The 14,237-nt window shown below is 53.2% G+C and overlaps 1 pseudogene; it reads left to right on the forward strand.

The window, feature by feature from the left end:
- Positions 1-493, forward strand: part of LOC125774046 (large subunit ribosomal RNA) — a 3,655-nt pseudogene extending 3,162 nt beyond the window's left edge.
- Positions 494-14,237: the final 13,744 nt, after the last annotated feature.

Genomic DNA, 14,237 nt, shown 5'->3' on the forward strand with positions numbered 1-14,237 from the left:
CGCAAGGGTTCAAGCGTGCGCACGTCGGTCCGTCCCGCGTGTTCTGTCGCCGTTCGACCGTTTGCGCCGATCGCCTTCGCTTCTCCGGTTTCTGGTGCCGCTTGGCTCGAAGACATCTGAATAAACCTCTCGGTCCACGTCATGGACAGTGCCAGGTGCGGAGTTTGACTGGGGCGGTACATCTCCAAAACGATAACGGAGGTGTCCAAAGGTCAGCTCAGAGTGGACAGAAACCACCCGTTGAGCATAAGGACAAAAGCTGGTTTGATCCTAACGTTCAGTACACGCCGGGACAGCGAAAGCTTGGCCTTACGATCCTTTTGGTATAACGAGTTTTTAGCAAGAGGTGTCAGAAAAGTTACCACAGGGATAACTGGCTTTTTTTTTTTTAGATAATTGTAGAGGTTTATTCATGGAATATTTACAATTCAACAATTGAACCCCTACTCGCCCACCGAGTTCTTTCCCCGCGAGAGATTACTTAAAACTAGGTGTCTTATTGCCTATATAGGCATTACTGATCCGTGCTAATGCACCTGCGCGTGTATTTATGATTATCTACTCATGTTCTATTTTAAGAATTCTCTGTGATGCGCCCACGTTGGGCCTTCAAATTATCTATAAGTCCCCGACGGTCTCGGACTCCTATTCTTTAACGGGACGATGTATCGGCCTCTAATGCCGCGGCAGCTTCCGCAGCAGAGAGGCCTCCCGTTTGAGTACCGCTGGCCGGTGACTCAACGGTGGATGGATACCCGTTTTCATCCTCACTGGAGGATCCTCCTTCCTCGCCATGCAGCCATGCCAGGGAGGCCACGGACCTTCGCCTCTCCCTGAACCTCGCGACTCGTTCGCGAATGGCCGCACGACGCGCAGCTGTAGTAGGCGACGGAGGTGGTGATGGGGGCCGCCCACCACGCTGCAACTCCCTTGCTCTTGCTCGAGCTGCATTCCTCGCAACATTCCGGCGCTGGTTGCGAGCGACAGCCACCGAGTTGTCGGGGAGGCGTGCGGCTAACAGCTGGTCCTGCGCGGCTAACTCCTCCCTTTCCGCATTCCAGCCATCTTGCAGCTCGTCGGTTATCCGTGCGACGAACTCGCAAATGCCGCTCCACCTCTCCGGGCTCTCAAGCAAGGCTGCCTCGAAGCCCTCGGGGGTGATCTGGTTCGATCTCCCCGCCTCGAACAGCACCTCCCGTTCAGCGGCAAAACGCGGACAGCAAAATACGACGTGTTCCGCCGTCTCGGCAACGCCAGGACATCTGGGGCAGTCCGGGGACGACGTGAAGCCCATCCGGCACAGGTAGTCACGGAAAAATCCGTGGCCAGACAATACCTGCGCCAACTGGAACGTCACGTCTCCATGCTTCCGTGACTGCCATGCCCTCACGTCGGGTAGCACTCGATGCGTCCACCGAGTGTACCGACTGGCGTCTTCGCTGGCAGCATCCGCGTCCCACCGCTGCTGCCACTGTTCAAACGTCCGGTCACGCTCCAGCTCCCGAACGCCAGACCTGGGGATCTCGTTGACTGGATCGTTCAGCCGTTGATGGACCCTGCTGTCCTCCTCTATCTGCAGGCATATTGGAATGAGACCGGCCAGCAGCACGGCCGTCTCACCCCTCACCGTCCGGAAAGCCCGACACACACGAATGGCCGTTGTCCTCTGCACGCGCTGCACCAATCTACGGCATTGGCGCAGCTGCAGCCCCTCCGACCATACTGGGGCCCCGTAGCGCAGGATGGAGTCCGCTACGGCCGCCAGCAGTCGGGCACGCGACGACTTCGGTCCACTGTGGTTCGGCATGAGGCGCGTGACGGCCTCCGCGACCTTCATGGCCTTCGCTGCAGCCTGCTGAACGTGCGGCAACCATGACAGGTGATCGTGCAACCAAACTCCAAGATAACGGATGGAGCGCTGGGATTGCACGACCACACCTCCGATGTTGATGCTCACGACCGGATGACGCTTCAGGGTGGAGATGAGCGTCATTTCCGTCTTCTCTGGCGCCAACGAGAGACGGTTCCGGTCCAGCCAGTCCATGATTACCGCGATGGCTCGTTCAGCAGTCGAGGAAGCGGCTTGGGGTGTCGTTGCGGGGACCAAGACGACAAGGTCATCAGCGTAGCCAATAACCTCGGCCCCCTCAGGCAGCTGGACACCCAGGACCCCGTCGTACAGCACGTTCCAAAGCGTGGGTCCCAAAATGGAACCCTGTGGAACGCCCGCACTGATGTTCCGCTCGACAGGGCCCTCGCTGGTGTCGATAACCAGCCGCCGGTCCTCGAAATAGCTCCTCAGTATCTGCTGCAGCGATGACGGTACCCCCTTGTCCCTCAGCGCGTTGGCGATGGCTTGCCAGGGCGCAGAGTTAAAGGCGTTGCGGATATCAAGTGCCACCACCATCAGGCAGCGCTTGTCTCGGGCGTTGGTGCGGCGAAAGGACATGGCCGTCCTGCCCGCTTCGACAACGCGCTGGATCGCACTGATGGTGGATCTGCCTCGCCGGAAACCGTACTGCCCGTCCGACAGCCGTTCCGCATCCGGTTCCTCCAGGAACTCGTTGAGGCGGTTAAGAATTAGGCGCTCCAACACCTTGCCGAGTGCGTCGAGCATGCACAGCGGCCGGTAGGAGGAGCTTTCCCCGGGAGGCTTGCCAGGCTTTGGCAGCAGTACCAGTCGTTGCCTCTTCCAGGGCGCTGGAAACGCACCCCGGTCCAGGCAGTCCTGGTACAAACGGACGAAAACCTCCGGGTACTTCCTAATGGCCGTCTTAACCGCCGCGTTGGGGATACCGTCCAGTCCAGGCGCTTTCCGGTTCGCCATCGATCCCACGATGGACAACAGCTCGCCCACGGTGACAGGGGTCAACGAAGAACTCCGCTCCTCGGTGTCGACGCTCGATGATTCAGCGTCCGGCCAGTCAACAGGCGGATGTGTCGGGAACAGATCGTTGGCTATCCGCTCCAACACGACACGGTCAGTCTCAGGTGGCACGAAGCAGCCACGAAGACGAGACATGACCACCCGATAACCGGCCCCAAACTCGTTGGTTTCCGCCTGTTGAATCAGCTCATCGAGCTGCGCTCGCTTGCTGGCCCGGACAGCCTTCTCGACAGCTCTCCTCGCCGACCGATGATGTGCAGCCACAATGCTGCGCTCCTGCAGGTCGGTGGTACGAAGCATCCGCTCATGCACGGTCGAACACTCCTCCCGAAGACGCAAGATCTCCGGAGTCCACCAGAAGAGGTCTCGATGGGGGTCACGATGCGACATGGTGACGCGCTCCATCGTGTCGTCGCATGCATCTAGCATGGCGTCGACCATCCCCTCCTGGCTGACGGCTCGTTCCGGAAAACCGGCCGTCTGGAGTGCGGCTGCGAATGCCTCCACCGAAAACTGCGTCGTCTTCCATCTACGGCCAGCGTGCCGAAACGTGGTAGACGACGAAGAGGACCCCTGTCCCCGCTGGCGATGCTGCTGCTGTTGTCGCTGCTGCCTCCCGTTCAGGTGACGATGCTGCTGCTGCAGGTGCTGCTGCTGCTGGTGCTGCTGCTGCTGGTGCTGCTGCTGTTGTCGTCGCTGCTGGTCAAGAGTTGGAGGCCCCACGGTGAAGAAAATGTACCGGTGGTCCGACGCCGTATAGTGGCACGAAGTGGTGTTCGCTGCCACCTCCCAAGTGTCTGGACGAGCAATGGATGCGCTCGCGAAAGACACATCCACGACACTGGGAGTGGCGACTCCGTTGCCCACGAACGTCGGGACCGATCCTTGGTTCAGGACCACAAGCCCAAGCTGCCGAATTGTATCGAGCAGCTCTTCACCGCGCCGGGTGGTACGTTGGCTACCCCACTCCTCATTCCAGGCGTTGAAATCGCCTGCCAGGACGATGCGAGGGTGGGGTTGGGCCTCCAACTCCACCGCCTCCAGAAGTTGCTCGAACTCGCCGGCGTTGAGACGTGGAGGGGCGTAACAGCTGATGAAGACCACCCCTCCAATCTGCGCAGCAGCCAACCCGGGCATGGCACAGCGCCAGACCCGCTGGATCGGAAGGTGGCCGGTCGCCACCACAGCTGCTCTCCCCGACGAATCCACCGTCCAGTTTCCGCTGCCCTCTGGAGGTCGGTACACCTCTGACAGCAGCAGCACGTCGACCCGCTTAGTGCGGGCTGTTTGCAGGGCCAGATCCTGAGCAGTGCGTCCACCACCCAGGTTGACCTGCATCACCCTCACTACACCCGACACTGTTGACCTTGTCGGCACGATGAGTGGCCCACTCGATGGGGCCCCTGGCAGACAATGCACTTAGCTGCCGACGTGCACTGACTAACGCGGTGGCCTACCTCGCCACACTGCAAACACTGACCCGTCCGGTCAGTTGAAGAACGGCAGTCCCGCGCCAGGTGCCCCATCAGCAGGCAACGGAAGCAGCGCTGACGGTCGAGCGGCTTCTTCGGCACTTCGCGGATGCCGCTGACACATTGGCAGAGTGTCAACTTCTGACCAATGAGACTCCGTGCCTTGGCCAGTGGGAGTCGAACACGCGCTCGCTTTGTGCCATCACGGAGCTCCCAAAGCTCGACGTGAGTGATGCCAGCCGCTGACCCCAGCTTCTCCTCAATGGCAAGCTTCACGTCACTCTCTTTGGCCAGAGAGTCGACGTTGGTGATGAGAAGCTCACCCATCTCCGTCACCACTCGTGCCTCGCCATCCTCACCTAGCGCTAGCTGGATCCGGCGAGCCAGCTCCGCGCTATCGACGTTCTTCCGCAACGGTACAAGCAGATGACCTTGCACGGTCCGGCGCCCCATGCCGATGTCTGCCCTGACGTCCTGCAGCTCCTGAGATGTACGCAGCTTCACGTACATCTCTGTCCAGGTTTTGTCCGAACCTGGGACCACCGCAATGCGGTCAGGACGCGGAGGACGCCCCTTAGACTGGGCACGATGCTGCTGATGTTGTTGCTGCTGACTCTGCTGCTGCTGCTGGCGCATCTGAGGTGGCCGGTACGGCTGGCCCACCTGCTGCGGTTGCTGCTGCTGCTGAGTCGAACGTTGCGATCGGCTCTTCCGACCGCTCACGACCGTAGCCCAGGACATCTGCTGCTGTTGCCGCTGCTGCTGACGTTGCGGTTGCTGCTGCTGCTGCTGCTGCTGGCCATTAGCCGACACTGCGACCGTCCGTCGCTGCGGCTGTGGCTGGCTGCGCTGCTGCTGCTGCTGCTGCTGCTGCTGCTGCCGCTGTTGTTGTTGCTGCTGCCGCTGCTGCTGCTGCTGCCGCTGCTGCTGCTGCTGCTGCTGCTGCTGCTGCTGCAGTTGCGAAGCTTTCTTCGCACGGTTGCGCTGCTGCCGGCTGCGTTTTGTCCTGGCACTGCCCTGACCAACAGGCTGTGCCGAGGAATGAAGCGCCGTCAAGGAACGCATGCCCTCTTGAAGCGCTTCCAGCGTACACTTCAGGGCCACTTCACGTTCCCGGCTAAGTCGCAGCTCTTCCGTCAGCGACTCGATCTGTTTGGCGAAGTTCTCCAGCATCTTGTGCTGGAAAGCCAGCACCGACGCTTCGCCATCGTCGTGGGGAGCCACGGTTGAAGACATCTCCCCTGCCGCTACCACTGGCGGCACCACCGTCTGCTCGAGAAGAGAGGCGTCGGAAAATTCCGCATCGTCCTCCTCCTCGGAATTATCAGCCTCGGACGGAACCGCCACCGTTGGTCCGGCCGGCCGTGGTGTCTCCGGTAAAGGGGAAGGGGTATCGGACCGCTTCCGAGGCGTGGACGACGACCGCACCCCGGAACGAAGCACCCGCCCCTCCATTCTCCGCTCCTTTCACAAAAAACCGCCTGCACGAATCGTTCAGACGGAACAAGGGAATATTCCCTTCAACATCTGCCAAGGTAACGACCGTCCGTCGCTAGAGCCCCTTTGGCAGATTTCCCGTCCGCGGATCGCAAGAATAAAAAACTCCCACTTTTTTCTTTATTAAAAACAATTTCGCAAGAGAAAACCGCAAGAATAAGAATTTTTAATAAATTCCGCAAGAGATTCAAGAAAACACCAAAAAACGGGTTCGTCGCCTGCTGACGCGTTGAAGTCTCTCGTTTTGGCGTTCCCGGGGAAGGATTCGGAGCCAAAGAACCGTTCCCGGTCTCCTGCTAAGCGTTCCCGGTCTCCGGCTGCGCGTTCTCACTCTCTGACCGCTAAGCGCCGGAAAGGTATGCAATTCGCATCGAGTTTTATAGCACCGTAACGCTTCGTAACGCTGGTGTCCCGGCTAAGCGCTACCGCTACCGGTCACTGGTGGCGCTGCAGACGTCGAAGAGAAGGTGGTTGCTGTCTTCGCTGGAAGTTGCGGAACCCGCCACGGGTGGCGCTGTCGTCATAAAAAGGGAGCTTTTACGTTGGGTTGTTGTCCTCACTGCTCGAAAACGCTTCGTGGTGTTGTTGATGACACAAACACACGCGACGACACACCTGACGCCACCGTACCACGCTGTTGCACGCACTTTCACGTCGAGTTTTTACTGTTTATCTCTTTTTAAAAGCACTTTACGTCGCTGGAAAACGATAGTTTATGCTCCCTAGCATGTGTTTTACCACTTTTCCAATGTTCTAACACGGTATTTCGATATTTATTCGCCACTGAAGTTCTCCATACAAAGTGTATGGGGACACTTTAAACTGAGTTTTAGCGCAGTAAATTGAAGTAAAACGATTTCCTTTTTCAATATTCGCTAAGAATGACACTCAATTCGCCCTTTTCGACTATTGTTCCGCTATTTATAAGCACTTTTGCACAATATTTTTGCAAAAAATACGGAGCGACACAAAGCACGTCTAAACTGCTGGCTTGACAGCTACGCACACACAGGGATAACTGGCTTGTGGCCGCCAAGCGTTCATAGCGACGTGGCTTTTTGATCCTTCGATGTCGGCTCTTCCTATCATTGTAAAGCAAAATTTACCAAGCGTAGGATTGTTCACCCTTTCAAGGGAACGTGAGCTGGGTTTAGACCGTCGTGAGACAGGTTAGTTTTACCCTACTGGTGTGCATTGTTTGTCGCTATCTTAACGGAATTCCTGTGCAGTACGAGAGGAACCACAGGTACGGACCACTGGCTCAATACTAGTTCGAACGGACTATGGTATGACGCTACGTCCGCTGGATTATGCCTGAACGCCTCTAAGGTCGTATCCAATCCGAGCTGATAGCGCTTCTTATACCCATTAGGTGGTCGTAAGCTAGCGGGCCTAACAACCCTCCGAGAACCGTCCGTGCTGTCCATTGGCACACTGGCGTCTCATCCCCGCTTACTACTAGGCCGCAAAGGGCGGGTTCGCGCTGCACGTGTTAGTACCATACATGTTGGGAACACCGGTGGACGAGCTTGCCGACTGTGGATATCACTAGTTTCGACACCTACGACCGCCCGCAAACGACGGGACTACAGGCTGGGAGCTTCAAGTTGTAGAGATGCGTTCGCATCGATCCTCTCAGGCGACCCATGCTTGGTGGTTAGTGCTTGCGCGTGCGCGCCCCGTGTGTGCTGGAATTGGCCAACCAGTGCACATTGGTGGTGCGTACCGTGACTTGCACCATGTGACGAGAGTGTTGAAGAACACTGTGTGGTGACTCTATGCCTATGTGATGGGGTGCTTGTAACACACGACCGAACCGACGGCTCGTTGGATGGTCACGACAGTGTGGTGCAGGTGCGCCCATGTGTAACGAATACATTGAGTGCCGTTGGAGGTTAGCGGTTGGTTGGTTGCATGCTACAACTTCGCGTTGTACATGGGCTGGCCGCTGCGCTTCCTTCGGGTTGCCACTTGATGTTGATAGGGTTGATGTATTGTGTTCGTTGACTTTTGGTTCATTCCAAAAGTCTTCGGACTTAGATAATTTTACAAGTGTCGGCGCTCTCGGACCGAAAATAAGAAGACAACTAAGAAGAAAAAGAGAAAGAAGCTAATAGTGGAAAGTATTCTTCTTCAAAGAAGGAACAAAAATTTTACAAGTGTTGAAAAATTTCCTAAGTCCAAAAAATTTTCTAAGTCCAGAAAATTTTCTAAGTCCCACAAAATGGAACATGATGAAGAAGATACAGAAGTTGAAAATTTTTCTAAGTCCAAAAAATTTTCTAAGTCCAGAAAATTTTCTAAGTCCAAAGTGTTGGAACAATTTCCAAAGGCCCATAGGTTGCACTGAATTTTCCTAAGTTGGCCACAAGTACCCATGAGGTATCGAGAAGGTTCACCCGAAGGACATAATATGTCCCAAAGTACCGATAGAGTACCCACAAATAGCACCGAATGGGCCTAAGTTGGCCAAAAGTACCGATAGAGCACCCACAAGTAGCACCCAATTGGCCTAAGTTGGCCAAAAGTACCGATAGAGTACCCACAAATAGCACCCAGTTGGCCTAAGTTGGCCAAAAGTACCGATAGAGTACCCACAAGAAGCACTGAGTTGGCCTAAGTTGGCCAAAAGTACCGATAGAGTACCCACAAATAGCACCCAGTTGGCCTAAGTTGGCCAAAAGTACCGATAGAGCACCCACAAGTAGCACCCAATTGGCCTAAGTTGGCCAAAAGTACCGATAGAGTACCCATAAGCAGCACCCAGTTGGCCTAAGTTGGCCAAAAGTACCGATAGAGTACCCACAAATAGCACCCAATGGGCCTAACATGGCCAAAAGTACCGATAGAGTACCCACAAGAAGCACTGAGTTGGCCTAAGTTGGCCAAAAGTACTGATAGAGTACCCACAAATAGCACCGAATGGGCCTAACATGGCCAAAAGTACCGATAGAGTACCCACAAATAGCACCGAATGGGCCTAACATGGCCAAAAGTACCGATAGAGCACCCACATATAGCACCCCATTGGCCTAAGTTGGCCAAAAGTACCGATAGAGTACCCACAAAGAGCACCCAATTGGCCTAAGTTGGCCAAAAGTACCGCCAAGTAGCACCATAGAGGCCCGAGTAGAGCGAAATGTGGGCCAAATTGAACATTTGAAAATTTTTACAAGTCCAGAAAATTTTCTAAGTCCAGAAAATTTTCTAAGTCCAAAGAGTTGGACAAATTTCCTTAGGCCCAAAGGTTGCACTGAATGTTCCTAAGTTGGCCATCAGTACCCATGAAGTATAGCGAAGGTTCACCCGAAAGACACAATACGCCCTAAAGTACCCACAGAGTACCCACAAGTTGCACCCAATTGGCCTAAGTTGGCCAGAAGTACCGACAAGTACCACCATAGAAGCCCGAGTAGAGCGAAATGTGGGCCAAAGTACCGAGTAGTTGCCACAAATGCCCAAATGGATACCAAAATGTGGTACCAAGTACCTAACTGTTGCAACAAATGCTAGCTTTCTGAGCAAAAGCTGTGGACCAATTTCGTAGAAGAACCGCCTAGGCGAAAAGGCAAAAATCGCCGAAGCTGGCCCGCTCGCAGAGCTCGCGGGCCAGGAGATACTCATAGGGCGATTTACTAGAGTGGGGAACTTGAGAATTTTTGTGTCCGAGACTTTGGGCAACTTCGCGGCCGCCCCCTTAAAGTAAAAGATTTTCTCTGGGTGCCTAAAATTCGCAATTCCCGCAAAGTCGGGAAGACGTTAAAGTTTTTGCCCAAAAAATGGCCATCGATTTAAGGTGATTTTCCAATAAGAAAATGCTTCCTATTTTGAATTTTTTCGAATATTTCCTAAACTAAGCGTCGGAGCACATGGCCGTGGAGGAACTTTTGGTAGCTTTTGGCAAGGGCTATCGGATGAAATAATAAGAAAGGCCATCAGAGCGATATTGGATTAATGCGGGCTCATAAACGCACCTGAGAAGTGAAAATTGGTACCTTGCACGCAGGATGCAAGAAATGCTTGAGTGTTAACCATCATCGGTACCAAGTACCTAGGTTATATCGAGTGCGTAGATGGAAGTCGGTACCAAAGGGAAACCTTCCTAGGCTAGGTGCACGCAAGTGAGTATGGATCGATCAGTAGAAAGATGGGAAGCCCAAGGAAACCTTCCTAGGCTAGGTGCACGCAAGTGAGTATGGATCGATCAGTAGAAAGATGGGAAGCCATAGGAAACCTTCCTAGGCTAGGTGCACGCAAGTGAGTATGGATCGATCAGTAGAAAGATGGGAAGCCATAGGAAACCTTCCTAGGCTAGGTGCACGCAAGTGAGTATGGATCGATCAGTAGAAAGATGGGAAGCCCAAGGAAACCTTCCTAGGCTAGGTGCACGCAAGTGAGTATGGATCGATCAGTAGAAAGATGGGAAGCCATAGGAAACCTTCCTAGGCTAGGTGCACGCAAGTGAGTATGGATCGATCAGTAGAAAGATGGGAAGCCATAGGAAACCTTCCTAGGCTAGGTGCACGCAAGTGAGTATGGATCGATCAGTAGAAAGATGGGAAGCCATAGGAAACCTTCCTAGGCTAGGTGCACGCAAGTGAGTATGGATCGATCAGTAGAAAGATGGGAAGCCATAGGAAACCTTCCTAGGCTAGGTGCACGCAAGTGAGTATGGATCGATCAGTAGAAAGATGGGAAGCCCAAGGAAACCTTCCTAGGCTAGGTGCACGCAAGTGAGTATGGATCGATCAGTAGAAAGATGGGAAGCCCAAGGAAACCTTCCTAGGCTAGGTGCACGCAAGTGAGTATGGATCGATCAGTAGAAAGATGGGAAGCCCAAGGAAACCTTCCTAGGCTAGGTGCACGCAAGTGAGTATGGATCGATCAGTAGAAAGATGGGAAGCCATAGGAAACCTTCCTAGGCTAGGTGCACGCAAGTGAGTATGGATCGATCAGTAGAAAGATGGGAAGCCATAGGAAACCTTCCTAGGCTAGGTGCACGCAAGTGAGTATGGATCGATCAGTAGAAAGATGGGAAGCCATAGGAAACCTTCCTAGGCTAGGTGCACGCAAGTGAGTATGGATCGATCAGTAGAAAGTGGGAAGCCCAGTACCAAATGCCCTAGTGAAGACCGTAAACGAATATCATGAACCGAGAAGGAGCACCAAATGCCCTAGTGAAGACCGTAAACGAATATCATGAACCGATAAGGAGCACCAAATGCCCTAGTGAAGACCGTAAACGAATATCATGAACCGATAAGGAGCACCAAATGCCCTAGTGAGGACCGTAAACGAATATCATGAACCGAGAAGTAGCACCAAATGCCCTAGTGAAGACCGTAAACGAATATCATGAACCGATAAGGAGCACCAAATGCCCTAGTGAGGACCGTAAACGAATATCATGAACCGAGAAGTAGCAACGAATGCCTGAAAAAGTACCAAGTCCACGGTATAGAGTAACGAGAGTTAACCGCCGTGATGTATGCAATGAGGGCAGCCATTGCATGGGTTCTGGACTTGGTTCGCGAATAACTTTTTTGCTAGACATCGGACAAAGTTGACGTGGAAGAACGAAATGTAGCATTTGATGCCACCTATCCAAAACTTTTTCAAGATTGAAGATCCGATCGATACAGCCTGAGTTATAGGAAAAAGTTGGTGCAAAATTGAGCATTTTTAATGGTGAAAAATCGGTAATCCTCGAATAGCTCCTGTTGGAAGCATCGGACCACATGGTCGTGGAGGAACATATTGTAGCGGACGGTGTCAAGTATCGACACCCAAAACCGCATGTCCGATGGACGGAAAATGACCAAGTTATAGTGAAAACTTGGTTGCACCAAATTCCCGAAGAAGTGCAACGAGAAGGTGAATGCGATGGTTGTTCGTCGAATAGCTCCGGCCACAGACATGGTAGCGATTAGTGGTGCATGGAAGAAATCTAGCCACAAGTGCCATCTACCCATGGCCAGAAGAAAGTGTGGCCATATCTTGGATACCGGCGGAGCTATGGGGCAAATATGGGCCAAAAATGGTGCAAGTTGGACCAAAAAACCGAAAAAGTACCTAGGTAAATGCGATGGTTGTTCGTCGAATAGCTCCGGCCAGAGACATGGTAGCGATTAGTGGTGCATGGAAGAAATCTAGCCACAAGTGCCATCTACCCATGGCCAGAACAAAGTGTGGCCATATCTTGGATACCGGCGGAGCTATGGGGCAAATACGGGCCAACAATGGTGCCAGGTGGACCAAAAATCCGACCAAGTGCGCGAGGCGCTTTCGTGAATAGCTCCGGCCACAGACATGGTAGCGATTAGTGGTGCATGGAAGAAATCTAGCCACAAGTGCCATCTACCCATGGCCAGAAGAAAGTGTGGCCATATCTTGGATACCGGCGGAGCTATGGGGCAAATATGGGCCAAAAATGGTGCAAGTTGGACCAAAAATCCGAAAAAGTACCTAGGTAAATGCGATGGTTGTTCGTCGAATAGCTCCGGCCAGAGACATGGTAGCGATTAGTGGTGCATGGAAGAAATCTAGCCACAAGTGCCATCTACCCATGGCCAGAACAAAGTGTGGCCATATCTTGGATACCGGCGGAGCTATGGGGCAAATACGGGCCAACAATGGTGCCAGGTGGACCAAAAATCCGACCAAGTGCGCGAGGCGCTTTCGTGAATAGCTCCGGCCACAGACATGGTAGCGATTAGTGGTGCATGGAAGAAATCTAGCCACAAGTGCCATCTACCCATGGCCAGAAGAAAGTGTGGCCATATCTTGGATACCGGCGGAGCTATGGGGCAAATATGGGCCAAAAATGGTGCAAGTTGGACCAAAAATCCGAAAAAGTACCTAGGTAAATGCGATGGTTGTTCGTCGAATAGCTCCGGCCACAGACATGGTAGCGATTAGTGGTGCATGGAAGAAATCTAGCCACAAGTGCCATCTAGCCATGGCCAGAAGAAAGTGTGGCCATATCTTGGATACCGGCGGAGCTATGGGGCAAATATGGGCCAAAAATGGTGCAAGTTGGACCAAAAATCCGAAAAAGTACCTAGGTAAATGCGATGGTTGTTCGTCGAATAGCTCCGGCCAGAGACATGGTAGCGATTAGTGGTGCATGGAAGAAATCTAGCCACAAGTGCCATCTACCCATGGCCAGAACAAAGTGTGGCCATATCTTGGATACCGGCGGAGCTATGGGGCAAATATGGGCCAAAAATGGTGCAAGTTGGACCAAAAATCCGAAAAAGTACCTAGGTAAATGCGATGGTTGTTCGTCGAATAGCTCCGGCCAGAGACATGGTAGCGATTAGTGGTGCATGGAAGAAATCTAGCCACAAGTGCCATCTACCCATGGCCAGAACAAAGTGTGGCCATATCTTGGATACCGGCGGAGCTATGGGGCAAATACGGGCCAACAATGGTGCCAGGTGGACCAAAAATCCGACCAAGTGCGCGAGGCGCTTTCGTGAATAGCTCCGGCCACAGACATGGTAGCGATTAGTGGTGCATGGAAGAAATCTAGCCACAAGTGCCATCTACCCATGGCCAGAAGAAAGTGTGGCCATATCTTGGATACCGGCGGAGCTATGGGGCAAATATGGGCCAAAAATGGTGCAAGTTGGACCAAAAATCCGAAAAAGTACCTAGGTAAATGCGATGGTTGTTCGTCGAATAGCTCCGGCCACAGACATGGTAGCGATTAGTGGTGCATGGAAGAAATCTAGCCACAAGTGCCATCTACCCATGGCCAGAAGAAAGTGTGGCCATATCTTGGATACCGGCGGAGCTATGGGGCAAATATGGGCCAAAAATGGTGCAAGTTGGACCAAAAATCCGAAAAAGTACCTAGGTAAATGCGATGGTTGTTCGTCGAATAGCTCCGGCCAGAGACATGGTAGCGATTAGTGGTGCATGGAAGAAATCTAGCCACAAGTGCCATCTACCCATGGCCAGAACAAAGTGTGGCCATATCTTGGATACCGGCGGAGCTATGGGGCAAATACGGGCCAACAATGGTGCCAGGTGGACCAAAAATCCGACCAAGTGCGCGAGGCGCTTTCGTGAATAGCTCCGGCCACAGACATGGTAGCGATTAGTGGTGCATGGAAGAAATCTAGCCACAAGTGCCATCTACCCATGGCCAGAAGAAAGTGTGGCCATATCTTGGATACCGGCGGAGCTATGGGGCAAATATGGGCCAAAAATGGTGCAAGTTGGACCAAAAATCCGAAAAAGTACCTAGGTAAATGCGATGGTTGTTCGTCGAATAGCTCCGGCCACAGACATGGTAGCGATTAGTGGTGCATGGAAGAAATCTAGCCACAAGTGCCATCTACCCATGGCCAGAAGAAAGTGTGGCCATATCTTGG

Source organism: Anopheles funestus (assembly GCF_943734845.2).
Source record: "Anopheles funestus chromosome X unlocalized genomic scaffold, idAnoFuneDA-416_04 X_unloc_75, whole genome shotgun sequence".
NCBI lineage: Eukaryota > Metazoa > Arthropoda > Insecta > Diptera > Culicidae > Anopheles > Anopheles funestus.